This window comes from Fukomys damarensis, unplaced genomic scaffold (genome assembly GCF_012274545.1).
Source record: "Fukomys damarensis isolate Sample0158 unplaced genomic scaffold, DMR_v1.0_HiC HiC_scaffold_5, whole genome shotgun sequence".
NCBI classification, from domain to species: domain Eukaryota; kingdom Metazoa; phylum Chordata; class Mammalia; order Rodentia; family Bathyergidae; genus Fukomys; species Fukomys damarensis.
Window position 1 is genome coordinate 65,920,455 of NW_022900917.1, and position 2,541 is coordinate 65,922,995.

The following is a 2,541-nucleotide window of genomic DNA, read 5'->3' on the forward strand; positions in this document are numbered from 1 at the left end:
GGGCGGGAGGGTGGTGTGAGTCGTCTTGCGTGTACCCGGGCGAGAGTGGGTGTGTGTGTGTGAGTGTGCCCGGCCAGAGGGCGGGCGTCGCAGTGTGAGGGCCCGAGTAATTGTGCCCTGCCTGTGGGTGGGCATGAGTTTATGTGAGCCCCTGTCCAAGTATAGTTGTGAGTGTGAAAATGTGCGGCGCAAGGATGGTTATGATTGTGTGTGCCCGGCCTGAGCTTGGGTGTGTATGGGTGCCCAGCCCGAGAACAGGTATGTTGTGTGAGTGCCCCTGCATGAGGACCAGTATGGGCGCGCGCGTGCCCGCCCAAGGACAGGTGTGAGGGCTAGTGTACCCATTCGCCTGAAGACAGGTGTGTGTGTGGGTGCCTCTGCCGAACAGGTGTGAGTGCTCCTGCCCGAGGACAGGTGTGAGTGCGCGTGTGCCTGCCGAGGACAGGTGTGAACCCTTGTGCCCGCCTGGGGGCAGGTGTTTGTGCCCTTCTGCGCAGGGCGCCGTCTCATTCCGGGGTGCTGCAGGGTTGGAGACAAGTGGGGTTCTCGGGGCGTCCCGGGCCGGTCTTTGTGTGGGAGGCGCGGGGCCGTGGGAGTCTCCAGGCCCGGGTATGGCTGCCTGTACGAGGAAGCTCGGCCTCTGCGGCAGGCTCTGCTGGCCCTTCCGAGTCTCTCCGGGGCCTCCCGGTGACCGGAGCCGTGCGCCGCGGCCGGATGTCTTTATTTTAAAGCGTGCGGCCGGTTCGGGCGCGGCAGCTGTGGGTGTGTTCCGTTCTGCTGCTAGCCGCAGCTGCTGTGGGCGCTGCGCAGCTTCAGCGGCAAAAATGCGGCTGGGCCCCCCTCCCCCTTCCGTGTGCGCGGGTTTGGTCGAGCCTTCAGTGACCTCTGCAGAAAAACCTACAGTTGCAAGGCTTCAGTTCCTCCCCCGGCGCACACAATACGAACGTTTGTCTTTGGGAGGTGGGGAGGAGAATTGAGCACTGCGTCCTGGGTACCGGCTGTAAACAGCAGGTGGTTCCCACCGCGGCTCACCTTTCACAGTGAACGAGGGGCGGGGATGTATGAGGTGTGACCGCCATCCTTGGCTGGCACTCAGGGCCCTGCGTGCTGGAGGGAATGGAGAAGGTAGCCAGGAGAAGCAGTGTGGATAAGAGAGCAGGTTCTGGAGCCAGGCTGACGGCCTTTGAGTCGTGACTCTTCCTTTACTAGCTTTGTGGTCATAGCAAGATCTCTGCCTTTGGTTCCTTGGCTGTAAAATGGGTGCACAAATGTATTGGCCCAAGAAGGCTATTGTGAGGACCCAGTGAACTACGACTTGTAGAACACGTTGTGCCTGGCACATTGTGAGTGCTTTTTAAAGTTAGGAATTGGTCATACTGCCAAGATTCTGGCCTGGCAGGGTTAGCTGTGGGTTGGCTTGGGTGTTACAGGGTTAGCTGTGGGTTGGCCCGGATGTGATGGCTTTAGCTGTGGATTGATGTGGGTGCTACAGGGTTAGCTGTGCGGAGGACTGGATGCAGTGGGTGCATATGGTGGGTCATGGGCTCTTCAGCTGACCATTACCACTGCCCTTATAGTATTACACCAGCCTGAAGTCTGTGGCTCTAGCTGCTTACACAAGCAAGCTGAGGATGTATTAGGAGGAACAGATCTTGGTAAAGATAAAGGAAGAACAAATCTCGTGTAGTTAAATAATCATATAGAACTGTTTTTAAAATTATTTTTGGGAAAAGAAAGCTTCTAATGAACCACTCTAGAAAACCATAGTATGTTCTTACAGTCCTTGAGTTAGGTAAGGTTGGTGTTTACTGAAATGAATTGCAAGCAGCTTCTCGATAATTCCCTCCCAACATTTGAGTCAAACCTCCAAAGCCATTATTATATTTCAGGGTTATTTTGTAACAGGAAAGGTGACTTGTTAAAATAAATTTTAAGTGAAGGTGAGGACATGAGGAATAGAAAGTGAGAATTTAGTCACAGCACTCTGGGAGGCTGAAGCAGGAGGATTTGAGCCAATGCGGGCAATTTATCCTAAAGTGAGGTCTTGTCTCAAAAAAAACAAAACAAAACAACACCCACATCCACACCAAACAGCTGGAGATTAGCTCAGTGTGAAGATTCTGAGTTCAGTCTCTAGTTTTTTACCACCTTTATACTATATGACACAAAAATTAGACAAAGCCCCTTCCATTTTAAGTAAAATTTTGAAATTTGTGATACTGAGGGTAAGCATGTTTAATATTTTTAAAAAGTAACAGATTGATTTTTTAAAAATGTCTATCCTGCCTCTCTCTCCCACATGTGTGCTGGGCAGAAGGCTGTAGTTTAGGAACTGCACACTATAGGGAGGTTCAGTGCAGCCTCTTGTTAAATTTCTTCTTGGTTTGTTATACTGAGATAGCTAGTTTTACTAGCAAAATCCCTTTGCTGTGCTGGCCCTTACGTGTTTTCTCTCACAGTTGGCTTTGTGGGTATTGCATAAGGAGACCACAAGGCTTTGCTTAGCAGCGCAGACTGGATGTGCAGCTGCTGCATGCAGAG